At 37.7% G+C, this 23,894-nt stretch overlaps 1 long non-coding RNA gene across 2 annotated transcripts in view; it reads left to right on the top strand.

Annotated features, from left to right (window-relative positions):
- LOC133099235 (uncharacterized) overlaps nt 1-23,894 on the top strand; it is a 58,149-nt gene that overhangs the window by 10,938 nt on the left and 23,317 nt on the right. The window contains exon 4 of one of the 2 annotated variants that reach the window (XR_009702307.1): nt 3,396-3,772. The exons of the other annotated variant lie outside the window; for it this stretch is intronic. This is a non-coding gene — a long non-coding RNA (uncharacterized LOC133099235). Of the gene's footprint in view, nt 1-3,395; nt 3,773-23,894 lie in introns of those variants that run through there. 2 annotated transcript variants of the gene reach the window in all.

Raw genomic sequence — 23,894 nt, 5'->3', positions numbered from 1 at the left:
CTTTCTTTTCCTTCTGGTATCCCTGTTACACATGTTATACCTTTTGTAGTTGTCCCACAGTTGTTGGATATTCTGTTTTATTCTTTCAGTCTTTTCTCTCTTTGCTTTTCAGTTTTGCAAGTTTCTATTAGTATATCCTCAAGCTCAGAATCCAGTCATGGGCTTTCCTCAGCCATTTCCAGTCTACTGATGAGCCCATCAAAAGCATTCTTCATTTCTCTTACAGTGTTTTTGATCTCTAGCATTTCTTTTTTATTCTTTCGTAGTGTTTCCATCTCTCTGCCTACATTATCCATCTGTTCTTGAATGTCATCTACTTTTTCCATTAGATCCCTTAACATTTTAATCATAGTTGTTTAATCATAGTCCCCAGTCTGATAATTCCAGCATCCCTGCCATATCTGACTCTAGTCTGATGCTTGTTCAGTCTCTTCAAATTGTGTTTTTACCTTTTTGTATTCCTTGTAATATCTTGTTGAAATCCGGATGTGAGGTACTGAGTGAAAGAAACTCCAGTGAATAGGCCTTTTGTGGTGTGGTGTTAAGGTGTCAGGGGAGGAAAAGCATGCTCTAGTCCTATGATTTGGGGTCTCAGTCTTTTGGTAAGCCTGTGCCCATGCACTGTGAACTTTACCAGTGCTTCTCAGTTTTTCCCCCCCTTAGGTAGGACAGGATGGCCAGAGGGGGCTGGAGTTGTGTATTTCCCTTGCCCCAGGTAGGTAAGGCTCTGATAAAACCAAGCAGGTTAGACTCTGCTAGTTTCTCCTGAAGATAGACCTTATTAAGAATAACAGAATGCTCTGGTATATTTCAAAATGGTTCCTTTTCTCCTCCCTCTGCTGGAAACACCAGGGGAATTTTCTCTGGTATTCGCTGTGAGGGCCTGGAGGAGCTCCTGGAAGTAAAACGCACAGAAATGGGGGGCCCCTTATTCCTGAGTTCCCCTGGGGATTTTAACTCTCAGACTTGTCCAAGCTGAGACACCAGCATTTTTTGTTAACATCTTTATTAGAGTATAATTGCTTTACAATGGTGTGTTAGTTTCTGCTTTATAACAAAGTGAATCAGCTATACGTATACACATATCCCCATATCTCCTCCCTCTTACATCTCCCTCCCACCCTCCCTATTTCACCCCTCTAGGTGGTCACAAAGCACCGAGCTGATCTCCCTGTGCTATGTGGCTGCTTCCCACTAGCTATCTATTTTACATTTGGTAGTGTATATATGTCCATGCCACTCTCTCACTTCATCCCAGCTTACCCTTCCCCCCACCCCATGTCCTCAAGTCCATTCTCTACGTCTACATCTTTATTCCTCTCCTGCCCTTAGGTTCTTCAGAACCAATTTTTTTTTTTTTAGATTCCATATATATGTGTTAGCATATGGTATTTGTTTTTCTCTTTCTGACTTACTTCACTCTGTATGACAGACTCTAGGTCCATTCACCTCACTACAAATAACTCAATTTTGTTTCTTTTTATGGCTGAGTAATATTCCATTGTACATATGTGCCACATCTTCTTTATCCATTCATCTTTCGATGGACACTTAGGTTGCTTCCATGTCCTGGCTATTGTAAATAGAGCTGCAATGAACACTGTGGTACATGACTCTTTTTGAATTATGGTTTTCTCAGCGTATGCCCAATAGTGGGATCGCTGGGTCGTATGGTAGTTCTATTTGTAGTTTTTTAAGGAACCTCCATATGTTCTCCATAGTGGCTGTATCACTTTACATCCCCACCAACAGTGCAAGAGTATTCCCTTTTCTCCACACCCTGTCCAGCATTTGCTTTTTGTAGATTTTCTGATGATGCCCGTTCTGACTGGTGTGAGGTGATACCTCATTGTGGTTTTGATTTGCATTTCTCTAATGATTAGTGATGTTGAACATCCTTTCATGTGTTTGTTGGCAATCTGTATACCTTCTTTGGAGAAATGTCTATTTAGGTCTTCTACCCATTTTTGGATTGGGTTGTTTGTTTTTTTGATATTGAGCTGCATGAGCTGCTTGTAAATTTTGGAGATTAATCCTTTGTCAGTTGCTTCATTGCAAATATTTTCTCCCATTCTGGGGTTGTCTTTTCGTCTTGTTTATGGTTTCCTTTGCTGTGCAAAAGCTTTTAAGTTTCATTAAGTCCTATTTGTTTATTTTTGGGTTTTTTTTCCATTCCTCTAGGAGGTGGGTCAAAAAGGATCTTGCTGTGATTTATGTCATAGAGTGTTCTGCCTATGTTTTCCTCTAAGAGTTTTATAGTGTCTGGCCTTACATTTAGGTCTTTAATCCATTTTGAGTTTATTTTTGTGTATGGTGTTAGGGAGTGTTATAATTTCATTCTTTTACACGTAGCTGTCGGAGTTTTCCCAGCACCACTTATTGAAGAGGCTGTCTTTTCTCCATTATATATTCTTGCCTCCTTTATCAAAAATAAGGTGACCATAGATGCGTGGGTTTACCTCTGGGCTTTCTATCCTGTTCCAATGATCTATATTTCTGTTTTTGTGCCAGTATCATACTGTCTTGATCACTGTAACTTTGTAGTATAGTCGGAAGTCAGGGAGCCTGATTCCTCCATCTCCATTTTTCTTTCTCAAGATTGCTTTTGCTCTTCAGGGTCTTTTGTGTTTCCATACAAATTGTGAAATTTTTTGTTCTAGTTCTGTGAAAAATGCCACTGGTAGTTTGATAGGGATTGCATTGAATCTGTAGATTGCTCTGGGTAGTAGAGTCATTTTCACAATGTTGATTCTTCCAATCCAAGAACATGGTATATCTCTCCATCTGTTTGTATCATCTTTAATTTTTTTCATCAGTGTCTTATAGTTTTCTGCATACAGTTCTTTTGTCTCCTTAGGTAGGTTTATTCCTAAGTATTTTATTCTTTTTGTTGCAATGGTAAATGGGAGTGTTTCCTTAATTTCTCTTTCAGATTTTTCATCATTAGTGTATAGGAATGCAAGAGATTTCTGTGCATTGTGTATCCTGCTACTCTACCAAATTCATTGATTCGCTCTAGTAGTTTTCTGGTAGCATCTTTAGGATTCTCTATGTATAGTATCATGTCATCTGCAAACAGTGACAGCTTTACTTCTTCTTTTCTGATTTGGATTCCTTTTATTTCTTTTTCTTCTCTGATTGCTGTGGCTAACAATTCCAAAAGTATGTTGAATAATAGTGGTGAGAGTGGACAACCTTGTCTTGTTCCTGATCTTAGAGGAAATGATTTCAGTTTTTCACCATTGAGAAAGATGTGTTGAGCCACCAGCAATTTGTCAATTATAGTTTAGGTTTCCCTACCCTGGTACTGGTTCCTGTGGAGGTTTCTGCTTGTGGGTTTCTGCTCCAGCAAATTGTGATTCACTGTGTTCACCTGTGTGTCTCTCCAATTTTAGGGGCAGTTTGCTCTGTGACCTCACTTCTCTGACAGATGTATGAAGAGTTCATTTTTCAGTTTGTCCAGCTTTTTACCTGTTGTTATGACAGAGTGCTGACTTCTAAGCTCCTTATATTTGGGACCAGAAACCAGAAGAAGGGATTTTGAAGTGCTCATGAGACACCCAAAGTATACCAAGGGATAGTAATGTGGCTTTCAATAAGCTGGAGATACAGGCCCGAACGATATGAGGGTACAAGTACTGCAGTTGGTGAAATCATGGAGTATATGAAGTCTACCTAGGAGTGAGCTCCCAGAAGTGAGACAGAGTCCTGGGGAATCCCAACATTAAAGAGGCAGCATACAATTTTGAAGGAGCACTGAAGATATAGCCACCGTCCAATAAAATTAAATTTTCTCTGGTACTTTGTTGTTGCTCATATAAATTTATCAAAGTTCATTACCTTTTATTCTTTTACACCCACACCTCCCACACCCCAATTAACTGAAGCAATTATATTACATAATCTTCTCATCCTGGAGCAATTTTTAACGTGGAGACTTTTAAAAAGTATAATAAAATATTTTAAACTGCCTTTTAACTTATGATCTATAGATTGTCCTATAAATTTTTTGTTTAAAAATATCACTGTAAAGAGAAGATATGTTATTCCAATTGGCAGGCCACAGAAAGTTTTGAGTACCAAGTTCTGAGCCTCCAAAAGTAGGATTAAAATTTTAGATACTGAAAGCTTCCAGGAAACAGCAGCATTCTGCCTGCTACAGTAAAATGAAGACAGGAGGGATACATCTGCCAAACTTGACATTGTAACTAAATCACTTCGTACTGACATAGCTTTACTTTAGCAGAGAATGTTTGTGGGGATTTTTAATCAGATAAAAATAGGGCTGCTGTTTTCTCTATACCAATTAACATAGTTGACATTTAGCCAGATCTGCCCTGGACACAGCAGGGGATGTACAGTTTGTCCTGATTCTGTGGGAAATGAAAAATGCAGCACTTGGCACAAGAGAAAATATGTGAACCCAAAAAATGTTGTCAAATATAGCAAGTCAAATTAAGAAAATTGATTTACTGAAGGGCAGTCTATGCTTTCTAGAGAACAAAGGAGGAGGGAGGACTCTCTGGACTTCTGAAAAAATTAGGGATCTTGAGTTTAACTACTAATATTACATATTAATGAATAAACATATTAAAGACTTTCCTACAACCCTATTAAATATGCAATTTGTCTTACTGTGAGTTTGAGAAAGGAACTGGTAGTGGCTCAAGCATAGCATATAAAGACTTATTTAACATTTCTGCACAGAAAGTCAGCCTAGATGTCATCTAGTCAAATTCTTTCATTTATGGATGAGGAAAATTGGTCCCAGAGATGTTAAATTACTTTTTATGAAGTCACTCTGATACAATGCCCTCACAGACCCTTAGACTCATGGACTGAAAACTTTATGGGGGCATCAATTCTATAGTAACATTTCAAATAACCAGAGTGTTTGAAGAACAGTTTATTCTAGTTCATTTAAACTGATGGTTAAATAATTGTTTGAAAGAAAAGTGTTTTTATATTTATAACTGCTTAAACATTGATCTAAGGTATCTTAGTTCATAGTCCTACCTTTATAAGTAGTGGGTTGAAAACATGAAATTGCTGATATTGGATAATTATTTACCCACAAAAATCACAAATTTCATATGGTTCAACCTAAAGTAGGAAAGTGAACTGAACTGAATATTTAAATAACTTGTAATAACTCAAGTTCATCACTCCAAAGAGTATTTTGTATAGTTTATCATTATGGCTTCAAATATAGATGGTTCAAGTGGCTATATAGGAAATATTCTGGTTCCCTAAATACCCTGAAAAATTTGGGACCTGTGCTAGCCAGCCTCTATGATGGACTTCAGTGATCCTCACCTCCTGGTATTCATGTCCCTGTATGGTCCCCTCTCACAATGAACAGGAATGGCCTGTGTGGGAACATTGAGGAAATGATGGCGTGTGTCTTTTCAGGCTTGATCATAAAAACTATGATGAAGCCTTCACTTGATCTATGAGCAGCCTTCACTTTGCTCTCTCTTGGCTCACTCACTCTGTCAGAAGTCCATCACCGTGTTCTGAGAACACTCAGTCTAACGGAGAGGTGCACGTGGCAAAGAACACAGGCCTCCCGCCCCCAGCCTGCATGGACTTGCCAGCCTTGTGAGTGGGCCATCTTGGAAGCAGATCCTCTTGCACCACAGCCAAGTCTTCAGAAGCCCTGACCAGCATCTTGATTGCAACCCCAGGAGAGACCCTGAGCCAGAATCACCCAGCCAAGCCGTTTCCAAATTCCTGATCCGCAGAAACTGTGTGAGGTAGTGTTTTAAGCCACTAAGTTTTGGGATAATGATAACTAATACAGGGCTTTAAAAACATATCTCTGCCCTATGTATTAGTTTCCTAGGGTGACTGTAATAAATTACTACACGTTTGGTGGCTTAAAACAACACAAATTTATTCTCTCACAGTTCTGGAGGCCAGAAGTCCAAAACCAAGGTGTTGGCAAGGCTGCACTCCTTCCTAGGCCTCTAGGGGAGAACACTTCCTTGCCTCTTCCCGCTTCTGGTGGTTCCATGTGTTCCTTGGCTTGTGGCTGCGTTAACTTCATTCTGCCTCCACTTTCACATGGCTTTCTCCTCTTCTCTGTGTGTCTCCCCTTTGTGTGGCTCTTACAAGGGCACTTGGATTTAGAGCCTATGCAGATAATCAAGGATGATCTCATATCCGGATCCTTGATATAATTGCATCTGCAAAGACCTTTTTTTCAAATAAGGTCACATGCATATGTTAGAGAATGTGGACATATCTCTGGGGGGGGCCACCATTCAACCTACTACATGCTATATGAGTGTACATATAATTTAATATATAATTTGCTTAAGTCACCTAAAAGAGTCATGAAAGCAAAATGATAATAACAGTAATCATAATAGTAATAACAGAAGACCTGGTTAATTGAGTGCTCTAGTGAATGAATGGGTTTAATTCTCAAAGCTGCATCATATCATCTTTTTGTTTTTATGAAGAGGAACAAGAATCCTGGGTTCTAGCCACCACTGGTTGTATGGCCTTGGCAAAAAGCTTTACTTCTATGATCTCCCTTTCTTTTTTTTTTTGGCCATGCCGCGCAGCATGTGGGATCTTAGTTCCCCAACCAGGGATCGAACCCGTGCCCCCTGCAGGGTAATCACGGAGTCTTAACCACTGGACCACCAGGGAAGTCCCTCTATGATCTCTTTTAAGGGAAACTCCTTTCCCCTAGCCTTTTTCCATGTGCGGATACCTCCACTAGAGTAACCCCCCCGGCCTCTCTTTTCCTCCACAGTCACTCTCCCTAGGGCAAGAGGAGGGATTTACCTAACTGGTGAGTTCAGGAAAAAGAAGTGGACATGCTGGCTAGGGCCAGGATGGTATGATGCCAGGGAGGCATCTGGGGCACAAAATTTAAGAAGGCGCTCACACTCAGGGTCATGAGACAGACATGGTCATGAGCCTGAGAATGCGGGCCTCCTTGAATTTTGCACCCTACACACTCTAGTCCTGTGCGTAGCCTTCACCTGTTTGGATCTGCCTGCCTGCAGAGGCCTTGTGTCTGGTCTGTCTCTGCTAAATGGTAAGGGGCCTGGGCCTGCTTAGGGAGGCCTGGTGTCTCCAGTGGACCCATGTCTAGATGAGTAAGTCTACCCAATTTGGGGGTGAAATGTATATCAGATTGGAAGATATTTGGTCCCGTATCAAAGCCATATCTTCCCATTTAGCTTTTCACCACTAATAAAACTGCTATTTTAATCTTCACTTATCTGAATCCTATATCTGTCTCTCAGCTGATTCCACAATCAGGTAGAGGAAAAGAGCGCTATTAATGACATTCACACACACACACATCACAGTTCCCTCATCGATAAAAAAAAAACAGCTAGATAACACTAGGAGCCTTTATAGCATTGCTATGGAAGAGGAAGGAGACAGAGGGAAAGCATTTTGTTTGTTTGAAAATATTGTTTACAGCTCCATGTGATTTCCCTGGACCTATAAGGCCCTAACTCCATTCCAGGGATTATATTATTGGTCTCACTCCAGTGCCCCTCTGTGAAATCCTCCCTGCTGGATGATTCAAGATCACACCAATCTTTCTCTACTTTGGTCCTCCATAATACTTGTTTGGACCTCACTGTTCACAGTTCTTAGTATCTAGTCTCTAATTTTTCCAAGTATACATCATTTACCCCTTCAATTAAATTTTAAACCCTCCATGTTGGCCAACTATGTTGGGGCACATTACATGATCATCATTACCCATTTATTGATTGACCAAATTAATAGGAACACTTCTTCAAGAAAAACCCACTTATCATGCTTTTCCTCCATGAAGATCATTTTGTCTCAGAAATCATTCTTTTTTTTTTTTAATACTTTTTAATTAATTAATTAATTAATTAATTTTTGACTGTGTTGGGTCTTCGTTTCTGTGCGAGGGCTTTCTCTAGCTGTGGCAAGCGAGGGCCACTCTTCATCGCGGTGCGTGGGCCTCTCACCATCGCGGCCTCTCTTGTGCGGAGCACAGGCTCCAGACGTGCAGGCTCAGTAATTGTGGCCCACGGGCCCAGTTGCTCCGCGGCATGTGGGATCCTCCCAGACCAGGGCTCGAACCCGTGTCCCCTGCATTGGCAGCCAGATTCTCAACCACTGCGCCACCAGGGAAGCCCTCAGAAATCATTCTTTATTTCAGAACATAGTATAGAGATTTTCCACATGGACTATTTTCCCCAAGAAAACTGTATAGTACTTAAAACACCTAAATCCCTTATGTAATCCTCTTTAAGTTATTCATATTTCAGAAATGTGCTAAATTTTTTGCTGTTAATTCGCTTTCCCAGTTTCTTAATTTGTGACTCTACTTGTGAGGCTACTGATTTAACTATATTATTTTAGACAGGCCAAAATACCAGTTAGGCCAAAATGAGCTTGCTGTGTATGGACTCTGCCCAAAAGGCACACCCCTAACATATGCGCAGGTGGGACCAGACAGTACATAGAGGCCCGCATATCATATGTCTACATGTTTAAAAGTTACATATCAAGTTCTCAAACTTTTAGAGAAAAAGAACACCCTATACTTCTACCTTGACATATTTTCTCTTTTCTTTTCTGAATTTCACATTTACATTTTTCTATTTCTATCTTGGCCTGAACTTGTACTCACTCTTAATGCTCTAAAAGACTGAAAAACAAAATGTAATTGTATTCAAACTGTCCAAATTTTGAATATATTGTCCATCAAAAAAATGTAAAGTAAACAAAAAAACCTGAAAAATTACAATTATTTTTGGATTAAGGTGGTCAAAAAGTGCAAAATTTCAGTTATAAGATAAATAAGTTCTGGGGATATAAAGTACAACATGACAGCTATAGTTAAAAATACTGTCTTGTATATTTGAAAGTTGCTAAGAGAGTAGATTTTAAAAGTTTTCACCACAAGGGGAAAAAAATTGTAACTGTGATTTAATGGATGTTAACTAAGCTTATTGCAGTAATCATTTTGCAATATATACATACAGTTAGCCCTCTGTATCAGCGGGTTATGCATCCATGGATTCAACTAACCATAGATCAAAAATATTTGAGAAAAAAAAAGTTCCAGAAAGTTTCAAATAGAAAAACTTTAATTTGCTCCATACAGGCAACTATTTACATAGCATTTATATTGTATTAGGTATTATATGTAAGCCACAGATGATTTAAAGTATATGGAAGATGTTCATAGGTTATATGCAAATACTACACCATTTTATATAGGGGACTTGAGCATCCATGGATTTTGGTATCCAAGGGGGTCCTGGAACCAATCCAGAGATGACTGTATCAAATTATTATGTTGTACACCTTAAACTTACACAATATTATATGCAAATTGTATCTCAATAAAACTGGAAATAATTGCAATATTTTATATGTTATTTTTTTTAACATCTATATTGGAGTATAATTGCTTTACAGTGGTGTGTTAGTTTCTGCTGTATAACAAAGTAAATCAGCTATTCGTATACATATATCCCCATATCTCCTCCCTCTTACATCTCCCTCCCACCCTCCCTATCCCACCCCTCTAGGTGGTCACAAAGCACTGAGCTGATCTCCCTGTGCTATGTGGCTGCTTCCCACTAGCTATCTATTTTACATTTGGTAGTGTTTATATGTCCATGCCACTCTCTCACTTTGTCCCACCTTACCCTTCCCCCTCCCTGTGTCCTCAAGTCCATTCTCTACATCTGTGTCTTTATCTCTATTCTGCCCCTAGGTTCTTCAGAACCATTTTTCTTTTTTTTTAGATTCCATATATGTGTGTTAGCTTATGGTATTTGTTTTTCTCTTTCTGACTTACTTCACTTTGTATGACAGACTCTAGGTCCATCCACCTCACAACAAAAAAATCAATTTCGTTTCTTTTTATGGTTGAGTAATATTCCATTGTATATATGTGCCACATCTTCTTTATCCATTCATTTGTCGATGGACACTTAGGTTGCTTCCATGTCCTGGCTATTGTAAATAGTGCTGCAATGAACACTGTGACTCTTTTTGAATTATGGTTTTCTCAGGGTATAAAAAAAACTTTTTTTCTAGAGAATTCAAAATTCTCTCCCTAAAAATTGAAAAGGGAAAAATAAATTGTAGTTATCGAATATCAAAATTTTAAATCAAAATTACAGAAAAAATTTTTGAAAGTTTATTTGCATTATTTAAATATTTTAATTAAAATAAAAGTATTCTTGATTCTCACATTGACCATCCAGTGGCCAATGTGAGGAACTGATATCACCGCTTCATGTATGTTATGTTAGCCTACATATACACACATGTAAGAGTAATATGAATTGTTTTATGTTGCAAAATGTCCCTCAGCCATCATGTTCAATTACTGCATATAATATGCTAATTCACAAGTACGTCTGGAAACACAAATTAAAACGTGAAGAAAAGCAAGAAAATGGATGCTTGATACGCTAGAAAGTGATACCACGCTATGAAAAATCTCTTGCGCTCACACTATCTGAGAGGAGGGATCTGAAAAGGTAGTCTTTTATTCTTCCTAGGTGTTTCTACTATCTAATACCCAAATTGCTGATGTACATCTCCAAGTTTGGTGGCGATATAATCCAAAGGACTTCATAGCATTTAGACGCAGTTGCCTTTTCACTCAAGGACGTAGGAGAAGGAACATAAAGAAGCATTACCCTGGGGCCTGAATGCTGTTAAGCATGAAAGTGAATGTTTAAGGACATACTGTGCCAATACTGAGCACAGAACTCAAGTGCCAGAGGTGCCCATGTGCTATTTAATAAATTTTGTGTGTCTTTTTATGATAAGTGGGGCCTTCTAAAACACATGGTCTAAGGCAGGGCCACCTTGCCCAGGGAGCAGAGTTGGTTGCACTACTGCTCCAAAAGTCAATCATTGAAAGTTAGAAAGTTCGTTCTAGTCCCTTATATGATTCATGGATTAATGAATTAAGTTATTTGTAGTGATACAGTATAATAGTGAGAGCACACAGACTCTGGAGACATAGTGCTTAGGTTCACATCCCAACTTTGCTACTTAGTTTTGTAACTTTGGGCAAGTCACTTAACCTTTCTACATCTCAGTTTTCTCATCTGTAGAATGGGGGTGCTAATAACAATAACTACCTTGAAGGACAGTTGCCATGCTTAAAAACACCTGTCTCATTGAGTAAAGTGTTGAGAACAGTACATGGATTATAGCAAGTTATATATATGTAATTATATATTAATATAATATTATATAATGATTAATACAATATATTAGTAATTACATGATATATTATTATTATTATATATGATTATTCTATGTTTTAAACCAATTCATTCTTGGAAATAACACAATCATTAATAATAATTATAATAATTACAACTAGTTTTTGAGTGCCTTCTGTGTGCCAAGCACAGCATTTACATTATATCATTTGAGCCTCAGAACACTCTCGAGAGGTAGGCATTATTCTCAATTTTCAGAGGAAGAAACTAAAAGTAAGACTAGTTAACTAATCTGCTCAAGGGCACAGGTAGTAAGTGACTGGGCTGAGCTTCAAATAGATGTTTTCTGAGTCTTCAGCCTGTATTTTTTTCACTTTGTTCTTGGTGAATCAACCATGTCTCTTAATCCCAGATTCCAAGTTCACAGGGTACAATGTTACTATTATTCTTAAGGATGAAAATTGTAAGTAACTTGTCATCACCAAACTTTGAGCTCCTTGAGGGCAGAGATTGTTTTATTCAGCTCTTAGCACAGTGCCAGGAACACAGTTGACATGCAATATATGTTTGTCAAACTAGAGAAAGACAAATGTCATATGATGTCACTTATATGTGGAATCTAAAAGATGATACAAATGAACTTATTTACAAACCAGAAACAGACTCAAGGACACGGAAAACAAATTTCTGGTTACCAAAGAGAAAAAGCAGGGGTTGGGGGTGAGAGGGACAAATTAGGAATTTGGGATTAGCAGATACAAACTACTATATATTAAAAAAAAACAAGGTCCTACTGTATAGCACAGGGAACTAAATTCAATATCTTCTAATAACCTATAATGGAAAAGAATATGAAAAAGCATATATATGTATATGTATAACTGAATCACTTTGTTGTACACCAGAAACTGGTGTACATTGTAAATCAACTATACTTCAATTATGTATGTGTGTATATATATATATATATTGGGTTAGCAAACCAATAATGATTAATCTGGAGCCAAGAACAGGCTAGGGAAATTAACAAACATAATATTTTGTGACTTGAGAGTCTAAAATAGATTCATTGAGCTAAATGCAGTACTACCTCTGCTTCATGTAACAAAATTTTATATGATTAAATAATGATTTTTTAAGTTCAGTCATTTCTATACCCTTAGTTCTTGTTTTGACATGTTTTACCCAGGGCATATAGGCCTTGACTCTGCCATGAATCTTTTTGAAGTGAAGACTAGGAACATTCAAATTCTTTTCTTTCCACTATTATTCTCATGATCCTTGCTAGAAAACAAATTACAGGATGTTTAGAGAGATGTTTTCCTTATTTAGATTTGAACTGCATGTGGCTATCTTTTTCTCAGAAAAATCTCATGGTACACACAGGTTCATACCAGCTTGGGATATTGTTATTTGTCTGCCTGCCATTTTAAATAACATTTAAATTTAAGTTCGTATATTTAGGGATACAGTGATGATTCTATAGAGTTTTATTCTGAGTTTCAGTTCTTCTGGAGTTCCACAAGGAGCAACCTGCATCTAGTACTGAACAACATCCTAAAAGGCATTTCCTAGCAATTTGTAGGAGGAAAAAAATGAACCACCTCCAGTCCTTCTACTGGACCAGAAGCAGCAGCTATTTATTTACACTTTAGTCCAAACTGGGAAAATGAGATTTCAAGCAGACTCAAGCAGCATAAGCCCAAGTGAGTGGCTAACCAAAATGGTGATAAAAAAAAAAAAAGACTTGTGTCAGACGTAATCCCAAATATCCACTCCTTCATCCTTGCTCGGTGATGGAAACTTGAGTTAAGCTGGGTTTATAGCCACTCAAAGAAAAAAAAAAAAGTTTCTTTTGCAGTTAGATATATCTATATAACTAAATTCTAATCAGTGAGATGTTAGTAGAACTGTCCTTTGCAATTTCCCGGGAGACTCCTTAAAGGGAAATCGTGCAGCCTTCTTCTTCATCTCTATCTTCTTCATTTGGACTGAAAACAAATTGTGATGGCTAGAGCTCCAGCAACGATTCTGGATCATCAGGTAGAAGCCACGCGCTGTAGGTGGCAGAGCAAGAGGGTAAAAGAATCTATCTCTTTGATGATCGTAGATCTGCTTTACCAACCCCGGACTGCTTACTTCCAGACTTCATTTATGTAAGAGAGAAATGAATTTACATCTCATTTAAGACACTGTTACTTGCTGCTTTCTGTCTTTCTCATCTGTACCTAATCCTAAGAGACAGAAGGATCTATTACAGAGTCCGCATATATTTTTCTCTCTTGGGCAAAGCAAAGAGAAGGATTTGACCTTATCTCCACGATCATTTTCTTTTTCTATTCCCCACCCCGAATGATTATGCTATTTCCATCTGGCCCATAGAAGCTGAAGACAGCTAAACAACTTCAAGAAGATTCAATTTGTCAATTAACCCTAGCTTATGAATACAGTAGCAATTTTTCAAATAATATGCTTATATTCTCCCAAGATGACTTAATTAAATATTCTGGGTTTTGTTCTATAAAATTAGTTTAAATGATTTCCCTGCTCTTTACACAGTTCATTAATTTTACACCTTTAAAATTAGAACCATTTCCTAGAGTACTAAGCCTTAGAACCTTTTCCTAAAGTACTAAGAAAGGTAAACCAGCCAAATGTGACTTTTAACCTCAAACTTCAACCTGGTTTATGTATAACATTGAAAAGAACCACACACTTGTTTCTCCTAAAAGCTTAGCTTTTCTTTTCAAATGTTCCCTCATTTTTATAATCTAATCTCTAAAATCTTTCAATCTATTATTATATACTGAGTCCCATGTTGTAAGGTTATAAATTCATTTCTTTTAAATTTTTTTATCCTTGAAAAGATATTTTACGTTTTGAATAGTGAATAATTATTAGGGAGGTAGATAAGAGTAGAGGATGGGAGGAGAAAAGAAAATGAAATAAAAAAATTAGACTTTAACACAAAAGAAAACTTATCTAAGTGTACATTAAACATTTTGGCCAAGAAAATTCTAACAAGAAATACCAAAAGATTTTTAACCAGCAGGAACAGAAGAAGTCTGACAAAACGAAAAGGCAGGTTTCCTTATGATCTAATAAGATAATTTTGTCTTCTTATTAGCAAATGGATGTTGTTAAAATAACACATGGAAAAGTATGCTCAGATGTTCCCCCAATGGTAACAATGTGCATGATTCAGTCTGTGAGCAATGGCAATTTACCATGACGTTGGGGAAATGCACACAATTGCCAAATCATATCCTCAGGCACCAGAATATGTGTGAGTCCTCTACCCACTACCGACTCATGTCTCTAAGATATGTTGACACACTTATTTGTCATGTGTCTGTCTTTAGTCAGCAGTGTAGTGTAATACGAAGAGGACTGGGTTCAAGGTCAGAAGACTTGAGCCCCGGGCCAGACTCTCACACTTCATGGCCTTGTGCATGCCGCTTGACCTTGCCTAGTGTCACTTTCCTCATCTTTAAATTGGGGTTAGTAACACCTGCACTGCTTGCTCAGAAGTCTGTTGTGAAGATCCAATGATATGTATGTGCTAGTGCTTTGTAAATTATAAAAGTTAAGCATTCTCTTACTGCAGGCTTTTCTGCCTATACCTTCGGATCTACCTTGACATTTCTTTTCCTGAAAATCTGTTTTTGAAAATTAAGAGCGAGTCTGAATCCTTCAGTTACCTCTTTCGAGAACAAATCCCTTATCCTCTTCAGCCTCTTTATCATAAATGGTGACTTGGACTAGATTGATAGGTCAAACTTCTATTCAGCTGCAGAAAAAAAATTTTAAATAAATGTATTCAGAAGATCAGCATGTAAAAAGGACAGAAACCGTTTTGCTCTTAGTTGAGATGGTTGAAGCTGGTTCATGCAAACTCTGTCTACTTTAAAGCGGTAAAGAAAAACTGTAGTATGTTATGGACAGATAGATGCCCTGGCATCTGAACTCTTACTAGCTGACCAACAAATTTGCTGAAATACAGCCAAATCAATTTAACCAGATAAGTACCAAACTCCTCGAGACAGAAGATGTCTTTAAGAAGCTACGTGAAATATCTCAGCAGTCCCCATGGAGCCGAGAGCTCTGCCTGAAACTATAAAAGTAAATATTGAATGGTCAGTTCTCCAAGCTGTTCTACACTAAATACACAGCAATTCTGCAGGCTCTTTGAAACTGTTTTCAGTAAGAATGACTCAGAGATGAAGAAGCCACTTATAACAAAGCAAGTAATGCAATACCATTTCTCAATGCCCCAAACAAGAGAGCTTGCTTAGGGAAGTTGGCTTCAGAATACACAGATCATATCATCGCAGAATGTCAGACCTGGAAATAATGCTAGAGAACAACTGGTCTACTTTACAAATGACAAATCTGAAATCCAGAAAGACTGTGAGCTGCCCAAGATTAGGAATTCATTCAAGCTTCATTAAGTAAACATTAGCTGAGTACAAACTATATGCCAGGTGGTAAGAATAAGTAGGCAAATAAAACACAATCCCTGTCCAAGTGGTGAGAAAAGCCAAGACAAGTAAATCCATAATTGCAGTTAGATTGTTGCAAAACCAGGTTTCAAACTCTGTAGCCAAGTTCTGAAGCCAGTGTCTGTCCCACCACCTCACACACTACTTCTCAAATCAAAAAGCTTGAGAAATTCGTAGTGGGGAACTATGGCCAAAATGATCCAAAGATAAATTAATGTCAACTAAGCCTCAGTCTTTGGGGTGCACAGGTACTTATCCCCATTTCTTAAGGACCTATGAGTAATAAAGAGGGCTCTATCCTTAAAGGAAAGAAAATTCTTATGACGATCGTTCACTAATATTTATAAGGACTTCTTAGAACACTGAGGAAATCACAAATGAAAAAGTCCTACAAAGAAAACTAATGATAGCATGGCCTTTGCTCAACTTTTGGAGAAGATGCCATCAAGGTCAAAGTCATGAAAAATTCCATTAACTACTGGCCTACTTTTCGACCTACTTAAGCAAGAAAAGGAGACTTTAATCAGCTGTTTTCATGGGTTTATTATTTTTCTTTAGTATGTAAAATACTGAAGAAATGTACAAGATTTCAAAGACCTATGCCATCATCCACAAAGAAAAACAAAAAGCCAAACAAAAACCTATGGCCACACCTATAAAATCTCATTTCTTCATTACTGGTAAGATGCTAACATGAATTCTTTCTTCCAATTCCTACCTATTGTGTCTTTTCTAAACTGCATTGTGGTTTTCAACTACAGTAAAGTAAAATCAGCACATATACCTAAACAAGAAAACATTAGGAAACAACATCAATATCCCTACATTTATTTGGCAAAAGCCTAGCATTAGTAGACCTGAGGTCAGGCCCCTTACAAGGAATCCATCATCTATCCATCTATTGTCCATTCATTCATCTAGCAAGCATTTATTGAGTGCCTTCCTCATGAATACCATGACATCAGAAGCTATGTGAAATACGACACAGAATAGTATTTCTCAAAATGTAGTTTGAGGATCCACCTGCATCAGAATCACTTGGAGAACTTGCTAAAACCTAAGTTCCTAGACTCCACTAGCATTAATCATTTATATTGGTTATAGCTCCCTATAGTTCTGCAAGCAGCAGAAGCCAACTCGGGCTACCTTAGGCAAAGAAGGAGCTGATGGGAAGGGTATCAGGGGTTCACAGAATTGACCAGAGATTGGAACCAAGGAAGCTTTAGAGAAGTCACAACAAAAATCATAAGGCAGGAACGATGTGGTCTGCATGCTGACGCTGTGACTATCCCCAGTTCTAATGTTGTCATTGCCTCACTGCTCTAGACTGAAAGTTCTGAAAAAGAGCCTCCAAATGATGGGGCCTGCAGCCCAGGCCCAGGGGACTTTTCTGAAGACTACACAAAGGGAGATTCCACTAAAAAGAAATTAGGAAGAAAATGGGAAGTGGAGTTAAATGCCAGTTAGTCAAAACTGACAAATGACTGGGTAGCTATTAAATCAGAATCTCTGAGGGTTAGGCTGGGAGTTTTCTACATTTTTTTAAACAAGTTTCTCAGACAATTAAACAAGCTTCTGCAAAGTCTGAGGAGCAATGATGTGAAGGATAGGATCTATACCCTAGAATGCATTTAAATTGATTTTAATCGAAGTGGAAAACAGAGACATCTTATTTATGAAACTGAAGAATAATTCCAAGTTTCTTATCAGATGTCTCCCTGTAGACATTGCCCCCCATGTCTACCTCTTGCCCCCATCAGCCATTATCTCTTCAGTCAAAAATGAACATCTTTATAAAAAGAGATATTATGCTTATACAATAGAATATGCGATTACAATAGAATATGTGTACACTCATATTTTTATGGAAAAAAATGTATAGATGCATAAAAGCAGGTTTGGAATACTACATATCAAAATGTAAACAATGAAAAAAGAAAGAATAATTCCAAAGAAAATATAAAATGCATGACAGGTACATAGAATATACAGTACACACAAGTAACAGAAATCCTTTATTTCAAACTCTTATGTATTTGAGTACTTTCTAATTTTTCTGGAATGAAAAAAAATACTCTAATCCAATGCATTTGGACTGTAATTGATCATTGTTAGTGACCATCTTTAGACTTTCATATGGCTGATAGTTTAGGACTTTCTAAAAGCACTACATGTCAAATTTTTTAAAGTTATAGAAATTTTTATCAGTATCACTTATTGAATGTCAAATGCAGAGAAATGGTCACCAACAAGACACTACAGTGCAACTAATTTATTCATTCCAACTGACATTTGAGTACTTTCCACATGTATAGTGTTATCCTAGGCTCTATGTTATACAAAAAAAAAAAAAAATGTAGAAGGGAACTAGTTAAAGAAAAAAGATTATTTTAGTAGGAGACTACCAAAAAACAATGTGAAAGCAACTTATAAACAAATACGTGATGGTATAATCTAGGTTCTAGATAGTGTCTAATGTCTGGTTGAACAGCCCTAAAGCATGCTCCTCTCAAACTAACTCCAGTGGATCAGAGCAGGATAAACCATCAGCTTTTCTTGTGTGTTACATTGATCTGAGATAGGCGTAGTCATAAAATAGAAGACTTACAGGCAGTTCTGAAATACAGCATCAAACACTGTGTGGTAGCTGCCTCCTAGGACAGCTGAGAACAGCCTGGCTCCTTTTAACAGAAAAGTATCCACCAGTCCCCAAAAATTACCTTGCCTCTGGCTGATCACAGGGCTCGGAGGCAAAACTGAGACCAGGGAACCAAAAGGGCAGTTAGTAGCTGTGTTCAGGCAGTTAGGACAGTAGCTGGCTCCTAGGAGGAGCTCAGTGAATGCTCCTTGTTCAATAGTCATTTATTTGGAAAGAGCTGCTGCCGTTACATGGATCTATCCAACTCTTCTCTCACCCTTTCCTCCTCATTTTCTCACTCCTCTGGGTCCGCCTGCCACATACAACACAAAGAGAGAATAATCACCATCCACATTCAAAGTGCTATCTTTGAATGAAATACAGAAGTGTTTACCTGGATGCCAAACACTTAAAACTACAAAAGTATCTCAATGCGTTGCAAAACATAACCTAAAATGTACGTTTAGCTAGAGGCCCCTCGAAAGAAAGAAAGAATAAAAAGTAATTTGGGTTCAGGCAAGAAGGGATGTTTCTGCTGTTTTTATGCATAATGTTTTAAGCTTTGTCTCTACAAAGCTTAGAGAGACTTCTTAAAAGCACATTAAAATGCAGCTAGCTGGTTAACTCACAAGTCAAGTCTTGTAGGTATAGATCTTTATTATTATAATTATAAGTTAATAATTATTATAATCAACATTTATGTAGTGTTGTACGTTACCAAATGCTTTACACTATTCTTGGCTCTTATTCTGCCGATACTAAATCAGTTAAAGCCAAGAGCGTTTAATTTTTAGTCACTAATGACGATGAAGTTTGAATGTTTTGTGGAACTTACAGAGAAAAAGACAGATGGACTAAAAGTTTAAATATTTGGTGTAAATTACAGTTAAAATATTCAATTGTGGGGACTCCGCTGGTGGTGCAGTGGTTAAGAATCCGCCTGCCAGTGCAGAGGACTCAGGTTTGATCCCTGGTCCGGGAAGATCCCACATGCCGCGGAGCAACTAAGCCCATGCGCCACAACTACTGAGCCTGCACTCTAGAGCCCACGAGCCACAACTACTGAGCCTGCGTGCCACAACTACTGAAGCCTGTGCACCTAGAGCCCGTGCTCCGCAGCAAGAGAAGCCACCGCAATGAGTAGCCCGCGTACCACAATGAACAGTAGCCCTCGCTGGCTGCAACTAGAAAAAGCCGGCACGCAGCAAAGAAGAACCAACGCAGCCAAAAATAAAAATAATTAATTAATTAATTAATTAATTAATTTTTTAAAAAGTAAAAGCAAGGTTTAAAAAAATATTCAACTGTGTAATTTAATTATGAGCATAATGAAGCTTCACACATTACAAAATCAATTATTAAAGTGGCTATTTTTAAAATTTGTGTATTTATGTATGTATATATTTATTTATTGAAGTACAGTTGATTTCCAATATTGTGTTAGTTTCAGGTGTACTTTTATTTTTTATTGTTTATTTATTGAAGTATAGTTGATTTACAATATTGTAAAATAGTTATTTTATTTTGATCTTGCTTATATTTACAGAACATAACAGATACTGATAGTCTATATCAGTGTTTCCATAACTTTTCTAATGATATGAATTATAAAGGAATATTTATTAAAAATACAATTCCTTAGCTCCCAAGCCTTGGAGTTTCTGATTCATTAGGTCTGGGATGAGACCAAGAAAATTGTAATTTTAACCAATACTGTAAGAAATTTTTATTATCAGGGAAATTTGGGAAACAGTAGTTTCTGTTAACTGGTATCCAACTCCCAGACCCCATGGGAACTTGGAATATACAAACTCTACTTGTATAATCAATCTGTCAGGCACTGGGCTCAAGGCTTTCCACGTCTCTTTTGGTCTCCACAGCATTCCATAAGATAGAGAGTGTTACCATTTTCGGGAATCAAATTTTGAAAGGTTGAATAACTAGACCAACAGAAAAGTTGAATAACCAGACCAGGAATACAAAGCCAGGTCTACCTTGCTCCAAAGGCTATGCCCAATCAGTCTGTATTTTCTTCTGCACATTGCCAAGTCTTGCATCTCAGAAAAGGAAAAAAGAGAGGAGGAAAAGAAGGAAATAGAATTCCAGTAAGCACACTTTAGCTTTTCAAGAGATTATTGAATATACACAGTAAGTCAAGAAGTTAAATACACCTTAAAATTATCCAACTGAAATGTAAAATTGTTAAAAAGAATCATGTAGAAGTTCCAGGGGAAGACAAAAGGGAATAGATGGTCATAAAGTAGATCTAAGATGATAGTTGATTTCTATATTACTGTTCAGGTAGTTGTTATTTTGTCGGGAAGTAGAGAGCCCCTTCTGTTTGAGGAAGGAGAGGAAAGAATAACTAGGTTATGATACTTGAGGGGAACTGGTTTATTGTTTCTCTGAAGTTGGCAATTTAAACTATAAGGAGAACATTCTTTTCCGATGGCTGCAACCATAAATCTTGACTGAAGGAACGAAGCAAAAGTAATGCACAGTCTGTAGCTCCGATCTTTGATCTGCATTAATGATGCTGAGAAAGGAAATTCTCCAAAGTCTCTTGATAAGCAATCCTAGTTATAAGAATCAGATTATTTTATAAAAATGCAAGACCTGAGTTGAGCTAACTTTTTCAGAGAACACAAGCTGAGTTGAGCTAGTTTTTGTGCAGAACGCAAGCTCTAATGTTACGCTGAAAGGCCCAGCAAGCAAAACCTTCAGGCCTTTGGTGCAGAAATGGGACAGGTAGCCCATGACGAGAAAGGGTGGAATATGTCAGCAAGTTGTTATTGAAATAGCACCGCCCCCCTTTGGGTTTGTGGTATTGGTCTGAATGCAGACAATGGTGATTATTTCTCAGTTTTGTTATGGATGTGGCTGCTTCCTTGGCTTTCAAAAAATTCTACTTCCTTGGTTTCTCTGTTTCAACGTGTCATAATATCTCTGCTTTACAATTAGGGGAGGTGGTCTTGGAAATAGACTAGTATGCAGGTGGGATTTATAGCTTAGGGGAGACTACAGTATGGTAATGAACTTAGCTCAGGGGAGCTTCCAAAAAGGTAACAGACCCATTAACCAGTAAGAGGACAGTTATAGGAATGAGTCTGAAAGTGAGAAAGCCATTATAAAAGAGCCTGATAAGCTGAAAGGGCCTGGCTATAAAGCAACATCAAAAACCCTGTTAATTCCCACCCTTCTTATATAGTTGATATAGATCAGAAATTAATCTAAGAACTTTGTGTTAGAAAAGCAAAGTAATATCCCAGGGGAGATGTTTAAACACTAGGGCAGGGTGTTGTGGTTTTCACTTTCAAAGCACAGTTTGCATATAAGGAAGCATCCTAGTGAATATAAATAATTTTATTATTTTGTCTATATTGAATTTATTTCATTTACACTTAATTTTTTAGCTGAAAATAGGTTTTTAAGACCTGAATGTGTAAAGTAGGGATGTCAAAGAAAAGGCCCAGTTCTCAAATGCAGAAAACTACTACAAAAAGTGGTGTGATTTGTCTAGGCATTTGCTGCCTTGATGCTTTGCGTGCCTGAGATAAGGGGTTAAACCCATTGTTCTTTGAGATCCTCCCAATTCTAAGAGCTATAAATCTATGAACCAGAATCTGAAGGGGAATAAAAATAAAGCCTTTTCTCATTAGTATGTCTAAGAAACATTTCCCAACTAGATTGTATTATATCTCTGTACCATGTCATATACTATCTACATGCCAAGTGGAAAATATAGTTGGAAATGGTTTTTTGTTTTTGTTTTTGCCAAATATAACTCTGTTCTGGGAAACTACTTTCTTTACCAACCATGACTATTCAGTCACATCTTAGAATGTAGTATAGGTGTCCAAGGAATACCCACCATGGTCTTCTGAGTCACTGAATCAACTCTTAGGAAAAATTACAGTTATATTACAAAGGCACCAGGGACTGGCATAGTGTCCACCTGTTTTTCTTGCAGATGTCTAACCTAGCCAACCAATTGGTTGTGCATTGTGAGAGGGGAGAACAGAAGCATCCTGTAATAGCCAAGCAAGTTGGTCTCTTAGACATCTCCATATGACTGTCTCATAGGTCTATCGTACTTAACATATCCAAATCAAACCAAATCCCCACAAGGTGTTCTACATGCAATCTTTCCTATCTCGGTAAGTGGCACCACCATACACCCAGGAATTCAAGTCCAAACCTAGGACTCATTCTAGTTCCTGCTTTACCTCACTCCCCAAATCTAATTCACCAACACATTCTGGAAATTCTGAACAAATTCTTCTGAAATAAATCCTGAATTTCACCATTATTACTCTTATGATCCTACTCTAAGCCACCACCATCACTCATCTGGACTGCCATAAAAGCCTCCTGTTTTCACTGTTGCTCCTCTATACTCCATTCTCTAGCCAGAAAATAGAATCATCTTTAAAAAACACAAATCGGTCCATATCGCTCCCTTGTTTAATTCAACCCTGTCCATGGCCTTTCACTATAACTAAAACATAGCCAATAGATCTACCCTATAAGATCCTACATGATCTGGCCTCTGCCTACCTCTACGGTCTCACCTCCTACCTCTCACCCTTTTCTTCAATTCACCCCAACTAAATTGTCTTTTTCTTCTGTCCCATGAACCTGTACACCAAGCTCCGTTGCACTCAGTGCCTTTGGGTTACTGTTCTCTATGCCTGATATGCTTTTCCTGGACCTTTTTATAGCTGTCTCCTCATAATTCAGGTCTCAGCTCAGGGATCACCTCCACAGAGAAGCCTCCTCACCTCTCCTCTCCCTATTCATTAGATTTATTTTGGGATTTGATTTTTTTAAAGCTATATTCATCTATTACTTTGATTTTTTAAATTAAGGAAAAATAAATATATAAACAAATAAAATAGCCTCCCTAGTCACTATTATATGACTTTGTTTTGTTTTCTTCATTATAATCATAATTTTCTCAAATTAATATTTTTATTTATGAGTTTACTTGTTTATTGTGGGTTTCTCACTATAATGTAAGCTCCATGAGAAGGGGGATTTGTTTCAATGACCCCCATGTCTGCCATATCAACCAGTGTATCCCAGCACCTACCAGGTCTTTTGTACATCGTAGTCTCTCAATAAATATTTGTTAAGTGCATAGATTTCAGTTGCCTAAGAGAGAGGTAGTTTTCTCTTGGCTGAGAATGGTCACATGCATTCATTTAAAAAGAATGTTTTAATGAAATATTTTGTTCAAGTTGGGTTCTGTTTGCAGGTTAAGATACTATTGCCAGGGACTTCCTTGGTGGTCCAGTGGTAAGACTCCATGCTCCCAATGCAGGGGGCCAGGGTTCGATCCCTAGTCGGGGAACTAGATCATGCATGCATGCCGCAACTGAGTCCACATACCGCAACTAAAGATTACTGAATGCCGCAGTGAAGATCCGGCATGCCGCAGCTAAGGCCCGGAGCAGCCAAAATAAATAAATAAATAATAAATACTAAAAAAAAAAAAGAAAGAAAAGCAAGAATCCCCATTTATCTCTTTAAAAAAAAAAA

Source organism: Eubalaena glacialis, chromosome 10, assembly GCF_028564815.1.
Source record: "Eubalaena glacialis isolate mEubGla1 chromosome 10, mEubGla1.1.hap2.+ XY, whole genome shotgun sequence".
In the NCBI taxonomy this organism is placed as follows: domain Eukaryota; kingdom Metazoa; phylum Chordata; class Mammalia; order Artiodactyla; family Balaenidae; genus Eubalaena; species Eubalaena glacialis.
Note: the sequence above shows the minus strand (reverse complement) of the source record. Positions and strands in the feature narration are given on the sequence as shown.